This window comes from Mixophyes fleayi, chromosome 1, assembly GCF_038048845.1.
Source record: "Mixophyes fleayi isolate aMixFle1 chromosome 1, aMixFle1.hap1, whole genome shotgun sequence".
Taxonomy (NCBI): domain Eukaryota; kingdom Metazoa; phylum Chordata; class Amphibia; order Anura; family Limnodynastidae; genus Mixophyes; species Mixophyes fleayi.
In genome coordinates, this window is record NC_134402.1 from 5005094 (window position 1) to 5015144 (window position 10051).

Here is a 10051-nt window from a genome sequence, read left to right on the forward strand (position 1 = left end):
CCAAAGATACATACATACCACTGCGCCCGCCTGCGCCAGCTGCACTCCGCTGGTACCAGCTACAGTACTTCACTCCAGAATACTGTGGTCAAAGAATGACTGGGCTAGTACCAGCAAAGCTGCATTATATACACTCAGTGTTACAGAGAAAACAATGCAGATGACGTGGCTTGCTTCTATACGTCCAGGCTTCAGGAGGGTCCAGTGTAAACAGGTCATAGGCTAGTTCAAACAACCCCCTCCAAGGGTGAGGGTCAACATTCCAGATGATTCTCCCGCCCAGAAAGCAGTTTAAGCTAGTCTATTCACAATACGCAGTCAGTAACATTTTAAACATTTATTCCCTAACATCGCTAACTAGAGTATGCAATGTGCGATCTCTTCGGAGAATGAACAGGACAACTGCGGATGAATAGGGGATTAAAATTATACTACATGACATAGTTCCTGCAACCTGAACCTTAAGTATCACTAAAGTGTACATATAACCTTAATATATATATAAATATAAACTAAATACCATCTGCTCATAAATCACTGGGCAATGAAACCATTATAAATATGAAATATATAAATAACTAAATGTGATCCCTCCTGAAATTAACCTCTTCCAAGCTTTTGTTATGTGTCAATGCTTACTGTTGTCCCTCAATTCCTGTCCCTTATATCTTATTCCCCCATGTGTCCGCAATAAGTTCTCTCACTGTCCCACGTGTGTAATTTAAGAATTGGTCCTGGGGTAACAGTCCATTTAATCTATGTGGATTTACGGGCTGGTGGAAGAAGTTATCTTGGCAGTGTTGTCCGGTCCCGTCACCACTAATATCTTACATTACTGAGTCATCATCATCATCTTCATCATCATTTATTTATATAGCACCAGCAAATTCTGAAGGGCTTTACAATTGGGAACAAACATTAATAAAACAATACTGGACAATACATACAGACAGAGAGGTAAGAGGGTCCTGCTCGCAAGGTTATAATCTATAGGACAATGGTTTAATACAGAAGGGTAAGTGCTACATCATTTTGAATATTTGTCCAGCTTACAAAGTATTGAGTGGGCTGTGTGTGTGGCAATGTTGGTCAGAGGGTTGTTGTCTTGTGTTAGTTGTGTAAAGGGTGGTAATAGAGTAACCTAGGGAGATTAAGATGATGGTTGTGGAATATTATAAGTTTGTCTGAAGAGGTGAATTTTCAGAGAATGCTTGAAGGTTTGAAGACTAGAGGAAAGTCTTATTGTGCGAGGGAAGGAATTCCACAAAGTGGGTGAAGTAATCTTGGCAGTGTGGCCCGATCTCGTAGCAACTACTATCTAACACTACTAAGTTTTATAACTACTATCTTACACTACTGAGACTTACACTAGTGAGTCTTACACCAGTGAGTCTTACACTACTATCTTAGACTATTATCTAACACTACTGAACCTTACATTACTATAAAGGAGCAGAGAGCTACCCTGGTCACAGTTGACTTGCTCTGACCAGGAGCAGTGAAGGCTTCTAAGGAACTTTCTTAGTTATCTGGTCCCACAATTTCTATGGGAACATGCTCTTAGATGGGGTAGGAACAGTGCATCTCTGAGCCCAATGGCAACATTTGGGTAGTGCTCCGGCATTAACATTCACGCCTCCCATGCCCAGGGCCTCCAAGATGAATTTTTGGGTCCCGGTACAGCGACTTTTTGGGACCCCTTTCATAGCCAGAGAGCGGGGTATGTCCACACCAGGATAGTGTCTACTCCCACTACACAGGTGCGCCACGGCTCCTGGTACTTTGTACTTTGCATCCCCTTTTGAAGCCCCTGCCCAGGCCACCCTCTCTATTCATCAATAGAGGAGACCAGGGTCTCTTCCAATCATGTATGGTCCATCAGACTGGTGTATCATGAGAAGAGGCATCATTTGGGAGCAGAGTAGGGACACTAGTGGGGAGCAGAGGTGTCGGGGGGAAGGGGGGGCAGGGGCCTTGGAGGTGGGGCAACTGGCAGTACAAGGCCTCCCTCTTCACCAGGCACTGTACCCGCTGTACCCTCTGCATCCTTGAAGGTTATGCCCCTACTCTTAGAGAAACACTGTTTATTATAATTTCTATAAACATAATTTATTTCAAGTAAAAGCAGTTTCAAATCGTAGCATGTTACTGTTACTAAAGGAAAGAATATTAGATGCTGCTGTGCACAGGGTTTTACTATATCATGCAATTTATATAACCTGTAGGAACCATGAGCTTAGGTTGGACCAATTCTCACTAACTGATATTAATGTAACAGATCTGTTGTAATAATAGGGAAGTAATTAGGTAACAGTGTAAGAATGATTCTAAAGTATTATCAGTGTATAGAGGGACATCTTATCTGGACACAAACTGAGACATAGAAAAGGATTGGTGGGTTTATAAACACACCTATACATCCGGTCAGAAGACATGATATACAACAAGCTCTCTGCTATATATTGCTCTTCAAAACTGTGTTTTTAGCTTCAAGAACAGGAACCGGCAGAAAAAAAAGTGACAGACTGGTAAGTGAGACCCTCTTACCGAAACTGCTGACTCCTAATACATCATATACTGTACACTGACTGACACACACTGTCTACCTCTCATACATCATATACTGTACACTGACTGACACACACTGTCTACCCCTCATACATCATATACTGTACACTGACTGACACACACTGTCTACCCCTCATAGATCATATACTGTACCCTGACTGACACACACTGTCTACCTCTCATACATCATATACTGTACACTGACTGACACACACTGTCTACACCTCATACATCATATACTGTACACTGACTGACACACACTGTCTACCCCTCATACATCATATACTGTACACTGACTGACACACACTGTCTACCCCTCATACATCATATACTGTACACTGACTGACACACACTGTCTACCTCTCATACATCATATACTGTACACTGACTGACACACACTGTCTACCCCTCATACATCATATACTGTACACTGACTGACACACACTGTCTACCTCTCATACATCATATACTGTACACTGACTGACACACACTGTCTACCTCTCATACATCATATACTGTACACTGACTGACACATACTGTCTACCTCTCATACATCATATACTGTACACTGACTGACACACACTGTCTACCCCTCATACATCATATACTGTACACTGACTGACACACACTGTCTACCCCTCATACATCATATACTGTACACTGACTGACACACGCTGTCTACCTCTCATACATCATATACTGTACACTGACTGACACACACTGTCTACCTCTCATACATCATACACTGTACACTGACTGACACACACTGTCTACCTCTCATACATCATATACTGTACACTGACTGACACACACTGTCTACCCCTCATACATCATATACTGTACACTGACTGACACACACTGTCTACCCCTCATACATCATATACTGTACCCTGACTGACACACACTGTCTACCCCTCATACATCATATACTGTACACTGACTGACATACACTGTCTACCTCTCATACATCATATACTGTACACTGACTGACATACACTGTCTACCTCTCATACATCATATACTGTACACTGACTGACACTGTCTACCCCTCATACATCATATACTGTACACTGACTGACACACACTGTCTACCTCTCATACATCATATACTGTACACTGACTGACACACACTGTCTACCTCTCATACATCATATACTGTACACTGACTGACACACGCTGTCTACCTCTCATACATCATATACTGTACACTGACTGACACACACTGTCTACCTCTCATACATCATATACTGTACACTGACTGACACACGCTGTCTACCTCTCATACATCATATACTGTACACTGACTGACACACACTGTCTACCTCTCATACATCATACACTGTACACTGACTGACACACACTGTCTACCTCTCATACATCATATACTGTACACTGACTGACACACACTGTCTACCCCTCATACATCATATACTGTACACTGACTGACACACACTGTCTACCCCTCATACATCATATACTGTACACTGACTGACACAGTGTCTACCTCTCATACATCATATACTGTACACTGACTGACACACACTGTCTACCTCTCATACATCATATACTGTACACTGACTGACACACACTGTCTACCTCTCATACATCATATACTGTACACTGACTGACACACACTGTCTACCCCTCATACATCATATACTGTACACTGACGGACACACACTGTCTACCCCTCATACATCATATGCTGTACACTGACTGACACACACTGTCTACCTCTCATACATCATATACTGTACACTGACTGACACACACTGTCTACCCCTCATACATCATATGCTGTACACTGACTGACACACACTGTCTACCTCTCATACATCATATACTGTACACTGACTGACACACACTGTCTACCCCTCATACATCATATACTGTACACTGACTGACACACACTGTCTACCTCTCATACATCATATACTGTACACTGACTGACACACACTATCTACCCCTCATACATCATATACTGTACACTGACTGATACACACTGTCTACCCCTCATACATCATATACTGTACACTGACTGACACACACTGTCTACCCCTCATGCATCATATACTGTACACTGACTGACACACACTGTCTACCCCTCATACATCATATACTGTACACTGACTGACACACACTGTCTACCCCTCATACATCATATACTGTACACTGACTGACACACACTGTCTACCTCTCATACATCATATACTGTACACTGACTGACACACACTATCTACCCCTCATACATCATATACTGTACACTGACTGATACACACTGTCTACCCCTCATACATCATATACTGTACACTGACTGACACACACTGTCTACCCCTCATGCATCATATACTGTACACTGACTGACACACACTGTCTACCTCTCATACATCATATACTGTACACTGACTGATACACACTGTCTACCCCTCATACATCATATACTGTACACTGACTGATACACACTGTCTACCTCTCATACATCATATACTGTACACTGACTGACACATACTGTCTACCCCTCATACATCATATACTGTACACTGACTGACACACTGTCTACCTCTCATACATCATATACTGTACACTGACTGACACACACTGTCTACCGCTCATACATCATATACTGTACACTGACTGACACACACTGTCTACCCCTCATACATCATATACTGTACACTGACTGACACACTGTCTACCTCTCATACATCATATACTGTACACTGATTGACACACTGTCTACCTCTCATACATCATATACTGTACACTGACTGACACATACTGTCTACCTCTCATACATCATATACTGTACACTGACTGACACACACTGTCTACCCCTCATACATATACTGTACACTGACTGACACACACTGTCTACCCCTCATACATTATATACTGTACACTGACTGACACACACTGTCTACCCCTCATACATCATATACTGTACACTGACTGACACACTGTCTACCCCTCATACATCATATACTGTACACTGACTGACACACACTGTCTACCCCTCATACATCATATACTGTACACTGACTGACACACTGTCTACCCCTCATACATCATATACTGTACACTGACTGACACACACTGTCTACCTCTCATACATCATATACTGTACACTGACTGACACACTGTCTACCCCTCATACATCATATACTGTACACTGACTGACACACACTGTCTACTCCTCATACATCATATACTGTACACTGACTGACACATACTGTCTACCCCTCATACATCATATACTGTAAACTGACTGACACACACTGTCTACCTCTCATACATCATATACTGTACACTGACTGACACACACTGTCTACCCCTCATACATCATATACTGTACACTGACTGACACACACTGTCTACCCCTCATACATCATATACTGTACACTGACTGACACACTGTCTACCTCTCATACATCATATACTGTACACTGACTGACACACACTGTCTACCGCTCATACATCATATACTGTACACTGACTGACACACACTGTCTACCCCTCATACATCATATACTGTACACTGACTGACACACTGTCTACCTCTCATACATCATATACTGTACACTGATTGACACACTGTCTACCTCTCATACATCATATACTGTACACTGACTGACACATACTGTCTACCTCTCATACATCATATACTGTACACTGACTGACACACACTGTCTACCCCTCATACATCATATACTGTACACTGACTGACACACACTGTCTACCCCTCATACATTATATACTGTACACTGACTGACACACACTGTCTACCCCTCATACATCATATACTGTACACTGACTGACACACTGTCTACCCCTCATACATCATATACTGTACACTGACTGACACACACTGTCTACCCCTCATACATCATATACTGTACACTGACTGACACACTGTCTACCCCTCATACATCATATACTGTACACTGACTGACACACACTGTCTACCCCTCATACATCATATACTGTACACTGACTGACACACACTGTCTACCTCTCATACATCATATACTGTACACTGACTGACACACTGTCTACCCCTCATACATCATATACTGTACACTGACTGACACACACTGTCTACCCCTCATACATCATATACTGTACACTGACTGACACATACTGTCTACCCCTCATACATCATATACTGTACACTGACTGACACACACTGTCTACCTCTCATACATCATATACTGTACACTGACTGACACACACTGTCTACCCCTCATACATCATATACTGTACACTGACTGACACACTGTCTACCCCTCATACATCATATACTGTACACTGACTGACACACACTGTCTACCCCTCATACATCATATACTGTACACTGACTGACACAGTGTCTACCTCTCATACATCATATACTGTACACTGACTGACACACACTGTCTACCTCTCATACATCATATACTGTACACTGACTGACACACACTGTCTACCTCTCATACATCATATACTGTACACTGACTGACACACACTGTCTACCCCTCATACATCATATACTGTACACTGACTGACACACACTGTCTACCCCTCATACATCATATGCTGTACACTGACTGACACACACTGTCTACCTCTCATACATCATATACTGTACACTGACTGACACACACTGTCTACCCCTCATACATCATATACTGTACACTGATTGACACACACTGTCTACCCTTCATACATCATATACTGTACACTGACTGACACACACTGTCTACCTCTCATACATCATATACTGTACACTGACTGACACACACTATCTACCCCTCATACATCATATACTGTACACTGACTGACACACACTGTCTACCTCTCATACATCATATACTGTACACTGACTGATACACACTGTCTACCCCTCATACATCATATACTGTACACTGACTGATACACACTGTCTACCTCTCATACATCATATACTGTACACTGACTGACACACACTGTCTACCTCTCATACATCATATACTGTACACTGACTGACACACTGTCTACCTCTCATACATCATATACTGTACACTGACTGACACACACTGTCTACCGCTCATACATCATATACTGTACACTGACTGACACACACTGTCTACCCCTCATACATCATATACTGTACACTGACTGACACACTGTCTACCTCTCATACATCATATACTGTACACTGATTGACACACTGTCTACCTCTCATACATCATATACTGTACACTGACTGACACATACTGTCTACCTCTCATACATCATATACTGTACACTGACTGACACACACTGTCTACCCCTCATACATCATATACTGTACACTGACTGACACACACTGTCTACCCCTCATACATTATATACTGTACACTGACTGACACACACTGTCTACCCCTCATACATCATATACTGTACACTGACTGACACACTGTCTACCCCTCATACATCATATACTGTACACTGACTGACACACACTGTCTACCCCTCATACATCATATACTGTACACTGACTGACACACTGTCTACCCCTCATACATCATATACTGTACACTGACTGACACACACTGTCTACCCCTCATACATCATATACTGTACACTGACTGACACACACTGTCTACCTCTCATACATCATATACTGTACACTGACTGACACACTGTCTACCCCTCATACATCATATACTGTACACTGACTGACACACACTGTCTACCCCTCATACATCATATACTGTACACTGACTGACACGCACTGTCTACCTCTCATACATCATATACTGTACACTGACTGACACACACTGTCTACACCTCATATATCATATACTGTACACTGACTGACACACACTGTCTACCCCTCATACATCATATACTGTACACTGACTGACACATACTGTCTACCCCTCATACATCATATACTGTACACTGACTGACACATACTGTCTACCCCTCATACATCATATACTGTACACTGACTGACACACACTGTCTACCCCTCATACATCATATACTGTACACTGACTGACACACTGTCTACCCCTCATACATCATATACTGTACACTGACTGACACACACTGTCTACCTCTGATACATCATATACTGTACACACTGTTTTTGTTTGCTGATATTTTAAATGATGTAACTCATCCCATAAATATTGTTCTGTGATTCTGGAACAGATTTATAAAATTTAGTCCTGGGTCAGTCTCTGAGTCTAGTTCTCCATTTGATTATAATATACTATTTTCTTTTTTCTGTCTCTTTGTAATCCAATGGGAATGTTATACTCCGATGAAAATTAAAATTAAAACCTGTAACGAACAATTGGATGCTCTGCTGTAGCGTAAATAAACTGAATTGATTTGACCTGGACAAAAACGTCACCGCTCAGCCAATCACAAGCAGTTTCCAAGGCTGGATGTTTATGATTGGCTAATTGGTCCTTCAGGTCAATGCAATGCACAGTTATTCTGCACCGGGGTCTCCACGCAGTGCAGTTATCCCTGTTTTTTCACTTTAATATATTACCTCTGAGTTATCAAGAAAGAGGAATTCCGATTGAACTAAATTGAGAAATACAGATCTGTTTTTTTAATATAGTGGTAAAATACAGATTTATAGTAGTCGTCAATTTAAATATAATTAATTTTACAAAATGTGTATTTTTTAAAACTTTTATTTTATTTTATTCGTTTGCACACTTGCTATAGTGCGGAAGGAATCTTACCGACACCTTACCATCATACTGTTCTTCCATGGGGTGGCAGGGGTCTCAATATTTACCATTACCTCAATAACCACAACCTACAGGTGTAGAATGAGCCATAGTGCCATTCTCACCCCTTAAAAGTTTCAAACCCTGTTCTGACCCTGCTGGGTCTGACTCTTAGAATGATTGGGGACCTCACAATATAGGGTCATCCAGCCAAGACTTTCTAACCTAGTGCTGGTTTCCACTCTAGAATGGGGACCCCACAGTCACTCTACCCCAGTACAGGGGCTATTTAAGGATTTCATGGGCAGGGCATCTGCCAATTTTTATTTATTTATTAAAGAGCTTTTGACATTCATTTCAATGGAGTGTCCAGCACATGTAAAGATCAATTGCTTAGATATGACTGTGTTAAAAATTGCATTTTATAATGGAGGCCTAACACTTTAGGAAAGACTCGACGTTGATCGGTAAAGATTAGTGGCTGTAATAGCTGCATGAGATGGTTCAACTCACTCACTGAATTGTGTTTTTTTTTTTAACATTTCTATTATCTTTGTGTGTGGTGGGGACAGGGGGACGTGGGGACTTTGTGAGGGTGAATGTGTGATTTAAAAGCTTCTATTCTAAAAAGTAAAAAAATCCAGGAGGTGACATCTCTAAAAAAAAAAAATGTGAAGGGCCTGAAACCTGTCTCAAGGCGCTGTCTATACGTTAGTATTCCATATTTTATCTCACACAGACGAAATAAACACACTGAACTCACCAACATTTATCCAGTTGTAGCACATTAT